This window comes from Cornus florida, unplaced genomic scaffold, assembly GCF_030987335.1.
Source record: "Cornus florida cultivar Cherokee Brave unplaced genomic scaffold, ASM3098733v1 CherokeeBrave_3.0.0_Hap2_Chr04, whole genome shotgun sequence".
Classification (NCBI taxonomy): Eukaryota; Viridiplantae; Streptophyta; class Magnoliopsida; order Cornales; family Cornaceae; genus Cornus; species Cornus florida.
In genome coordinates, this window is record NW_026775574.1 from 66,440,510 (window position 1) to 66,451,802 (window position 11,293).

The following is an 11,293-nucleotide window of genomic DNA, read 5'->3' on the forward strand; positions in this document are numbered from 1 at the left end:
CCTGCAACTGACCACCATTGTCCTGAAACCCAGGCATTTGCTACTCTTCCTCCATTAGCTGACGCTGTAGGAGATCTTGTTGCCTACGTGCCGCTTCCCTTCGTTGCCTATTTCTCTGATTGTTCTGTCTGGTTCTAGTGTTAAAAATTCTATTAACATAGAAAAGCCAACATCAGTACGATTTGAAACGAATCATAAAGGAATCCAATAAATCATTAACTTAGGCTCTAAATAAAAGAATACGCTACGCGTAAGTCTTAAAATGATAGATCCCTAGAGACACTTGAACCTGGAATGCTCTGATATCAACTGTGATACCCCTCGATTCTAGAGCCACGGGTGATCAAGTCCGAGCACAGATCCGAGGGATACCAAACAATTAAGTATATAAACAAGCATTTGATTACAAAAGAAATAACTAAGAATAAATAAAATAGCAGAAAAGAAAACTAAATAATAAATCTTTAAATTAATAAAATAATTAACCCTCCAACTGAATAATTTAAAACCTTTAATATCATTACAACTCGGGAATCCATCTAGTGAACCCCTAATGATATTTCAACTGAAACAACTGAAAATAAACGTAATCCGAAACAAAAACATAAAGGGAGTCCTACGTAAAACCGGAAGAATGATGTAGACTGTCTTTGCTCAGCACGAACAAGCTCTATGTCTGAAACTGGCGAACACCTGAAAAATAATAATAATAGTGGGTCAGGCCCACGAACAAGTTTTTTCTACGACAACTCAAACAAAGACCGAAGAAACTATATATCTATAACTAACCCATACAATAACTATATAGTCCTTAATACATATACACACTAAAGGAACCTTACTACACTATATGGTTGCTTCAACCTGAATAGTAGGCAACATGCAAAATGCACATATAATGGGCATGAGTACCTAGACCTACCAGAGCACACAACCACACTATATCTAGCTACACATCCCTGACAATACACGCACCTTAGCCACTGATCCTGAGACTCAAGCTCATATTGTGGCATATATCTATATATATAATATTCTATCCAATCTAAAGTAATCCACTATGTATCATCCAACTTGTTCAGTTAACCTAACACAAATATAAGTATGACTTAACATTTTTCTTTAATCCGTTCTTTTATAAAATAGGTAGGACTTAACTGATAAGTTAATCCATCCCTAGAGTGCCACCATCCCATACTGGTGCACTACATCCACACAATTTAAAAATTGATGTAACAATTAAGGAAGTACATCAAATAATCCAGAAATAACCATAATAAAATAATATCATGTTATCATAAAATAGGAATGACTTATAATTTACTTAAGCTTCCTACATCATATATCCTATAGAAACTGAATCTTAAACATGCTGATATTTTACTATATAGTCAAGTAAGTATTCTCCAAATACAATTCATGCTACACATTTAATCTTAATTGTTAGAACAAAATAAAGATTAAATCCATTTATTTCTCAAAGAATCAAATAGCATGCATTGTTATATTTAAGTTTCTTTCAAATTTCTTTAAACTCATATCTAGTCCTTACTTGATGTTTGGGGCCCCTCAAATTTAATTAAAATTAATTCAACGCTGTTTACGAAACTTCCCCAGGTAAGGCTCGAGCTTTTGTCCTAATTACTCGAGCTTTCTGTTTCAGGCTCGAGCTTCCTGCTTCAGGCTCGAGCTTCCTGTCAAACACTATTTATGCGATTCAACCCAGAATTCTACTGTGAACCCAATCTTTATTGTTTAAGGATTCAAAAGCATGTTTCCAGGTTTTATTAATACTCATATATGAAAATACATCATTTAAAACATATATAAACTTATAAAGAAATCAAATCAAATTCATGAATTTATCAATTCATACAATAAGAACAACTATGAAAGATATAATTTATAAAACCTATATTCTAAATCAATTTAAATTATAAATTCCAGTTTTAATTGTTCTTTAAATAATCCTAAGATTATACTAGAGATATAAATTCCGCATATCAAAGGAGAAGTGTAGAACAAGAACTTGCCTTTAGGGATTTGATAAAAAACCCTAGCCTCATTCTTCTTCTTCCTCTTCATTCTTCCTCCTTCTTTCTCTCTCTCTCTAAAATATAATACGCGATATATTTCTAGTCCTCTTTTTCAACCCTATAGTTATATATTTATAGAGTAAATAATAACCTTACTCCTTTTCCCAATCCACATCAATTTAATAAAGAAAATAATAAAATTAAAATACTAAAAAGGTAACTAAAATATATGTTACGTATAATCTATGTATATTCTTTTTATATAAATAAAATAAATATATCAGATTATCACTAAAGGACTTTCCTTATATATATATATATATATATAGACACACACACACACACACACACACACACACATACACTATCCATGGGTAATTATCTGCACCCATTAAACCCCTTAACCAAGTAGTCCATATAACGTAATTGGTTGGCCCATAACTATTATCCATAACCATTAGAATAAAAATAAAATAAAATAAAACAACCATTTAAAACATTTAAGTAAACATATACACATCATCTAACACGTAATTCAACTAAATAAGTATTTCAAATAAACATATAATCAATTAATTCATATAAATAATTGAACAAATAGTCAATAAATCAAATAAAGAAATGAAAACATAATTAAAACAATTACTAAAATATTAAGACTATCCTTTTTAAAATTAGAGGTATTACAGATTGCGAAAATTGTTTTTAGTGTTTTGTCATGAAATTGCCAATGGGGGAGATTGAGAGATATTATTTTATTTTTGGCAATTATCATAGACAATACAAGTCTAAGTCGAGTTGTAATTCAAATTACTTATTGTGCAAGTTATCAAATTCGACAGCGACTATAGAACTGGGAAGTTGTTCAAAGTTACCATAATTGAAGATCATTCGAAGAAAAAGGCAAGAACAACACTTAAGGAATAATTCTAAACAAGTTAGGATATTTTACACTTGGTATTCCATTCAAACTTACCATATACAGTGTTTTAGGCTGAAAAGAACCAAATTCAAGTTCTGGACAACTTGAACCAGTTCAGCCCCTCTGAACCGGTTCAAGGGCTCAAGATTGGCTTCAAAATTCTCTCTGCCAATCTTGAACCGGTTCAATCCCTCTGAATCGGTTCAAGCAGTCCCGTTCACAATACAGTTTTCAGTTTCCTTTTCCTGAATTGTTTCCCAATTGGTCTAGAATTGTACCAAATCCTACACACGAATTTTTCCTTATTTTCAGAGGGATTAAGTCATTCTATACTTTATATAAACCATATCATATACATTGATTTATTTACGGCTTTTGCATTATCAGTTTGTTATTCTCAAAAAGCCTTAGGAAGATTTTTGTCTCAGAAATTTTTAGAGAATTTACTGTTTGTCTTTCTAGAACATATACACATAAACACTTGAGTTTAGAGTTGTATTATTCGAATCCTGATCATGATCATACAGTTGCATCTACATCGATCAGACAAAAACAGATCTACTTTTACATCGAATTCAGATGATTGAAGAATAGAAGTAAAAACGATCACAATTTGAAAGGGTTGGAGCATTCGAGGAGTGTTGTCGAATCTACCTGCTACTCTTCTACAAAGATCAAGCATAAGCCTGAGGTCAAGTTGCTGTTAGACGGGGAGTCGCAAAGCCAGAGGATTGTCAGTAGTTGGTGTTTGGTAGAACGATAGGGTGTGAGCCAGAGTCAAAGTTCAGTGTATTTTGTTTCAAGTATAGTGTATCGGTTTACTTTAGACTACATAGTCTACGAGTTTTTTCCCACGCAAACAGTTGACGTATTTTATCAACTGAGGTTTCCTCACTGAAATCCTGGTGTCATCTCTAACTTTACTTTGCTTTATTTTAGATTGCATGATATTAATTTATTAATTGCTAAAATAAAGTAAATTAGAAAAACACAAGATTTGTTTTTAAAATAATCAAAACTTTTTAAGTATTTTCCGCTGCGTACAACTCACATGAAATTAGAAGGGAGATGATATTCGCACTTTACTTTTCTCCAATGGCACTCCATTTATCATTTTCTTTTAAAAGAAATGACAAAAAGGTCCTTAAATTTATTAATGTACAATTCCTTAATTTATAATATCATAACTACCCTTTATACAACTATAATTATTTTCTTCCCTTCTTTACTTTCTTTACTATTTTTCTTTTCCTTTATTTTTGTTTTTTTAGAGGTACTCCTAAAGAAAGTAAATTTTTGCATACTAATATATATATATATATATTTTTGGGTACAATCGAAAGAGATATTTATTCAACAAAATTAACTATTTTTTCAATTATGTCAAAAGGGGTAACTTTATTTTTTGGTAAATTTTTATGGGGTCTCGTCAAAAGAAATAATTTATTCGATAAATTTTTGTTTTTTTGGTGTTGTCAAAAGAGATAATTTTTATTAATCATCTTTCTTTTGTACTTTTTATTATTATTATTATTATTTGGGATCTTAACAATAGAGATAATTTCTTCAATAAATTTATTTTTTTGGGTTTTTTTTTTTCATGTCAAAAGAGATAATTTTTTTTTTTTTTTTTTTTTTTGATCTAGTCAAAAGAGGCAATTTATTCAACATAGCAAAATTTTATTTTATTTTTGGTCCCTTAAAAAAAAAATTATTCAATTTTTATTTTATTTTATTTGTGTTGTCAAAAGATACTTAAAATATTAAAGATTAGAGATAATGAGATAAAATATGAAAGTATTAAAGATTAGAGATAAGGAGATAAAATATAAAAGGGCAGTTGTGTTGTTTTAAAAGTAATAATTATTTATTTGTAAAGTTAATTTTAAAATTGTCATTTCATTTAAGATTATAGTGTAAATGTTAAAAAGTGGAGTGTGGATATCACCTCTTATAAAATTTACACACATGTTATTATAATGAGATTAAAGCAAATAGTAACAAATTTCGAAGTTCACCCATTTCACACCATTATAATACCATATCATATATAATATTAAACTTCCCTAGTTGAATGGAACCGCGTATTCCTCTCACGGGAGAGGATCTCATATAGTAATTAATTTCACTTAGAGCAACTCCAATGTGTTGCCAAATGGGTTGCGAATTTCAAAATATAGCAGGTGGGTTTAACATAGGCTGTTAAATGGGCTGTCAAAATATAGTTTTGCCAAATCTTCTGCCAAATATAGCACAAACTATACCTATTGCTATTACTTCTGCCAAACTAAAATTTATGGGTTTTGAACTTTTGATTCTTGTAGATTTTGTAGTTTGGTGTTATGCTTGTGTATATATATATGTCAGTGTTGGTATATATGTGTATATATATATATATATATATATATATATGTCTATTAATCCAAAAGTTACCAAAATTTCAAGACTCGTTTGGATTTGATTATTATTATTTTTTATTTATTTTTAATAAGGCAAATAAGCTAAATAAAATACAAAAACACAAAAAAAAAAATGGTTGTTGAAAATTGATAGTTAGGAATGGTAATTGAAAAATAATGGTAGTTGTTTAAAAAAATAACATTTTGGATGAAATGTACCATTGGAGGATAATTGCTAAAATATAACATTTTGATAGTGTAACTTCTCTCAAAATATAGATTTGACATGCAAAAATGACATTTTATATTAAAGATGGTCTTAGGAGTCTAACTCATTTAGGGTTTTAATCCTCTAAGAGGTCTATTTTAATTTTGAGGTCCAAAGTCATCTAAAGTTCTGGTCACATTAGAACATTAGCTCCCCCATCTAGAGTTCGACTATGGTTTACATTGCATACATCACATGGATGTCATTATGTGAATAGAGTCACTTGTTTTTGTGTAAGCGTGCCCTAAATAATCTAGCACACCATTTTTTCATATTTCTTAGGCCCTACTTTGTTTAGTCCTTTGAAAATATGCATGGATTTATCACAATATAACTAGACAGAATAAAATTATAATTTATAAGTACTTTTTTTTAGTCATGCGTCTCCTAAAAGATTACAGCTTACATGTGCTTATGTTTTTTAATGATAAGGATAAATCTATGGTGTAATATCTTTAACATTCTATTTATTTATCAATACATGATGGTGATGCAAGAAGTATATTATATTTATACGATAACATAAAATTATTGCTACACTTGGTTGTCTATGGTTATTTGTATGATAAAAATTGAAAAGAAAAAAAAAAACTTTAATTTTGATAAACAATCTTGTTTGTACGTATTATCTAATACTCAGGTTTTTTATTACGAATAATTACAAATTAAATTTAATCATCATCATTCGAATTTTTGCACGGCTATATTCGTCAAAGATTTTCCGTCGCCGCTAAAAATATAAATCACTAAAAACTTTCTATCGACTGCTAAAAATATAAATCACTAAATTTTAAGACTGCCATTGAAAATGAACACAAAACACCAGACATAGACCGCCAATAATGCCTTTAAAACATTTGGTTTGGTCACTTGGTGTGAACTTCCCATCTATGTATAGGTCAAGGTATTACAATGTACCGACTATGATTTATACAAGTGTTAGCTATCTAAGAATAGTTCTATAATCTCCAAAGGATATCTAAAATATTTATTTATTACTAGACAAGTTTAGTGAAGTTTATATAAATTTGAGAATGTCAATGTCATATGGACTATGTTGGATAGACTACATACGCACAAAATATCTATGAGATGCACAGAATCAAAGCCGTGCTATAGAAATAATGGTAATAACTACTAGACTTCCTGGTTCGATTTAAAATTTAATCTGAATAGTTACAACCATTAAACACACTGTTTAAAAAATATTGATTTGAATCTTGAAGGTTTTGGATCTCTATAAAAATATGGTTATAAAACCACAAATAAATAAATAAATAAATTGAATACACGCCTCAAATAGTCTTATAAGTTTAAAGAGTAGGCATTAGTTTTGAGTAATCAAATTTCACAAGTTTATTAATCTTCAACAGTTCTAGTAGTCTGATCATCTTTAACAATATTAAACTATCAGATTCCGCATTGATTTTGAGTCATTTTCTTCAACAAACTATATATATAATTAGACATAAAATTTAAGTGTGTCTAAAGCTATAACACAATCAGACATAAAATTTTAATAAAAAGTACATAATCTGGAGCAATTGTTTTATTATTTTCCATCTTTTTAAGTGTGTTTTTTTCTTTTTTCTGAAAAAAGAAAATGATAAAGAGTTTGACTCTCGGACAGCCTACAGTAATTACAATCACCAACGGAGTGTAGAACTATAGTAAATATTATTATTATTATTATTATTCAGACAATTAACTTTGACTGATTAACAAGAATGATTCAAGAATGATTTACATTTTTTTAGTTGTATTGGTGAAAAATGTGAAATAGTGTTCCCTGCTTACCTAGTGACAGTGCTTGTCTATAACATTAATGAAAACAACATAAAATTGACTTTTGTCAATGAAAGTAACGAGTTTAAAAAACAGAAAAGGCAATGAAAAACCGAACATTTGTGACAAATCATTTCAATTATCAAATCAAATTGCATAAGAACAAAGTCAATTTTGCCTCCTCAATCTCATAATTAGACCAACCATACCAACGATATTACAGCCATGACATCATGAGCTCTTCTATTTCAATTTGACACTCAACCCCATTTTTTTTTTTTTAATCAAAATCCTTTTTAATGAAAAATTTAATACTCTGTTATAATAACATATTATTAATGATCCTTTATAATGAAAAAATTTATATTAAATTAGTAGATGTAAAGGGTCGAAATTTGACACTCTAAGTTTTACAGAAGGCACAAATATATAAATTTTATAAACTTTTCTTGTATTTCGGGTTCTTCAGGTTGTTCAGATTAGTGTAACATTTGTCCAAATTCCATCTAAAATAAATCTGGACTCTAAACTTCAAACCTAATCTCATCAGATGGTTTCAAGTGCCTTATTTATGCTCATAAAATTTTCGGACGAGACTTGAGTTGCTCGGATTAGGCCCACCCAAGTCCCATCCTTAGTTATCACAACTAGGCATGGCAATGGGAAGGTTTGGGGTGGGAAACGCCATCCCCGTCCCCATTTAGAATTGCTACTCCCATCTCCGCTTCAAAATCATTTATTAAACGGGGTGAGATGGGGGCGGGGCGGGGCGGGGACAGGACGGGGCGGGTTTTGTAAAGTATATTTGTAATTGTAATACGAAGTTAATGAAAGATTTTGAAACAATTCATAGAAAAGAAACCTGTTGACAGAATTTAAAAACGCACCCTCTTATCTTGTAACGACTTACATCCTAGAAATCTATGGATCAAGTTTGATTTCTATCTTTTTTAGTTTGATCATGTCTTTCGCTCAATAATTTTATCACTCATCGTTAAGATTTCATGGAGGCAATAAAACACAAGATTGTTGCTAAAAATGAACACAAACACAACAGCTGTTAATCCAATCAAGTCCTACTCAATAACCAAATTCCCTTTTTTTATGTGAAAACCAATTCCACCGGAAAATATGAAATCAATCATAGGGCATCAATCCAAATAAATATATATTGAATAAAAAATATACACAAAAAATTTGAATTATTTATTTTTAGCATCAATTGTTGTTTTATACATTTTTTGTAAAAATATATCCCCAATAACAACTGTAATACCCCTAATTTTAAAAGGATAGTCCTGATATTTTAATTAATTATTTAATTATATTTTTGTTGGTTTAATTGTTTAATTGTTTGAATTATTTGAATTAATTGAATTGATTGAATTAATTGGATTAATTGTTATTATTTGAATTATTCGAATTATTTGAATTAATTGATTTAATTGTTTTAATTATTTATTTTATTATTTGTATTTAATTGAATTATTGTAATTGTTTAATTATTTAAGCAAGTTAATTGGATTAATTAGGGTTTTATGATTTACGGTGTTGCCGACTTGTGTATGTTTTTCATTCCCTACGTAATTAGAATTAGGTTAACCTAAGAGGCCTATAAATATAACAGTTTAAGGTCTGCAAGGGTTTTTAGAACTTTATTTACGAATAGTGGAGGCTGAGAGAAAGAACAGGGTGGTTTGAGAGAGAACAGAGAGAGACAAGCTAGGGTTTTGGTTAGGGGCAAGGGCTGAACCAAGGAGGAGTAATTGACGCATGCTCGTGGGTTGAACTAGGAGCAACAGAGGTCAGTAAAAGTAATTAAGGTCGCCGAAGTTGCTAGAGAAGACGGTTTAAGATTTCTAAACTGAAATCAGAGACAAGTCTCTATTCTAACTCTTTCCCTTAAACCTGTGTTCTGTGCATGCCTAAGTAGACTCCAGGGGTTTAATTAATGATAAAACAAATCTTTTATGTATGTTTAAACTATATTTAATCTCATTGAATTAAAATGGTTTGCAAATTTTTAAAGTTCTGTTAACTGGTTCCAGCTATCTTTGTGTTTAAGTTTTATTTAATTGAGATCGTTGATGCATAATGATGTGTCATAAATAATCTGGGACATTAATTGAAAACTGGAACAAGTATTTAAAATATTACAGAGGCCCTGGGAATCGCTGGAGGCGAGGAAGACGACACGAAAACGCAAAAAGACTTCAGGGAGTGAGAGAGCAGACTCCCAAAGAAGGGAGCCAGCTCCCTCATCATTGATGCGGCTCCAAGGAGTGTGGAGCCCGCTCCTAGCTCCATAAAGCCTACTCCCAAAGTTAGGGAGCTGGTTCCCACGTTAATGGAGCAGGCTCTCAATTTGTGAGAGCCAGCTCTCGCACAGAATTGCGTACTGTTGGTTTTTAGGGCACTGTTTGGACTGTACAGGGTATTTTCACTTCGTTTAAACTGTTTTTAATGATGTATATGATTGTCACAGACCTATAAAAAATAGGGAAACAATAATTCATAAATGGATTAAGGAATGGACAGTGTGAATTAAAGATGCACGTTAGTTGTTAATCAACTTACATACTGGACCTTGGAAATTATTGTAAATATGATTTAGTATTGTTTAATCATATTTAAATAGAGTTATAAGTGTAGTAGATTACTTGCAATTAACTATGCTTGGTTTGGTTTAAATTGATATTTAACTTGTTCTTAACTGTATCAATTTATGGACGATATGGAGGATTTAAATGTTATGATTTATTTTAGCAATTTAAATAAATGGGACATCATTTTTAGGTTCCGTAATGAATGCCTAATATTGTTATATATGTATTAGTTTATATTGATGCATACTTTGGAGACATATTGATGAATACCTAATGTTATTTAATCAATTATGCTAAATCGAGGAGTGTATGCACCGGTATAGGACGGTGGCTTACTGGGGATGGATTAGTTCAAATACTAAGTCCTACCTAATCTGGATTGTGGTATGGATTAACCATAAAGATTAAGTCCTGCTCATATTTGTGTCATATCAGTAAAATAATTGAATGACCTACTTTTGTTTCTGGACGGATTGTTGTACATATATTAGGCCATTATACCAGATGGATGATATTTTGTATTAGGAGTATACGGACTTTATATATTTATGCTATGGAGCCATGGTATGAGCTTAAGTCTTAAGACTATGTTTAGGGTGCGTATATCGCTAAGGATGGATAACTAGACATAGATATTGTTCCCTAGTAGGTCTAGGTACACATGACCACGTTATGTGCGATTTGCATGGTATCTCAACTCAGATTGAGACAGACCTATTGGACTTGTGAGCATTCTATAGTGTGTATCTATACATGTATGGACTATTCTGGTTATTGTTGAGCTATCTAGGATGTATCTGCGTATCGGGTTTCTGTATGGATCATAGTAGGATAGGACTTACATGTGGGCCTGACCCACTTTCTTATTTTTCAGGTATTCGTCAGTTACAGGGACAGAGCTTGGTCGTGCAGAGCAAATATAGTGACTCACTCCTCCGACTACGTAGGACTGCTTTCTATTTTTGGCTTTGGATTTTTATTACAGTTATTTCCTTTTCAGTTTGGGATTTTATTAGGGGTCCACTAGATGGATTCTTGAGTTGTCAAATAAATGGAGGTTTTGGATTACTGGATTTTAAGTATTTAATTTTAAAGGATTATGTTTTAGAATTCTTTCAGCTTTTAATTATTTATTTCTTAATTCATTTTGAAATTTGTGTTCATTTACATATTAATTGTTTGATATTCCCTTGGGTTTTGGCTTGGGCCTGATCAACCCATGTTTCAGATTCGAGGGGTATCACAGTTGGTATCAAAGCACTCCAGGTTCAGTGTTT